The following is a 256-nucleotide window of genomic DNA, read 5'->3' as shown; positions in this document are numbered from 1 at the left end:
CGTGGAGAGTTGTTGTGGCTGAATTTAACACAATTCCTCCTGGGAAATCAAGCACTCTTCTGGCCAGGGAAGCAGCTCAAAAGTTTTGTAATGACGACATTTCCTGCAGATAACATAAGGGATCAATGAGTCAATCAGACTCTACCAATTGGTATTCAGAAAATTAAAATGTATTGGCAAAATAAATTATTATTGACTTCAATGTTCCAATTTCACTTTGAGGTGTGTGTGTGTTTGTGTACACATAGACCAAATG

The sequence above is a fragment of the Penaeus monodon genome, chromosome 30, assembly GCF_015228065.2.
Source record: "Penaeus monodon isolate SGIC_2016 chromosome 30, NSTDA_Pmon_1, whole genome shotgun sequence".
Classification (NCBI taxonomy): Eukaryota; Metazoa; Arthropoda; class Malacostraca; order Decapoda; family Penaeidae; genus Penaeus; species Penaeus monodon.
This window is presented reverse-complemented; position numbering follows the sequence as displayed.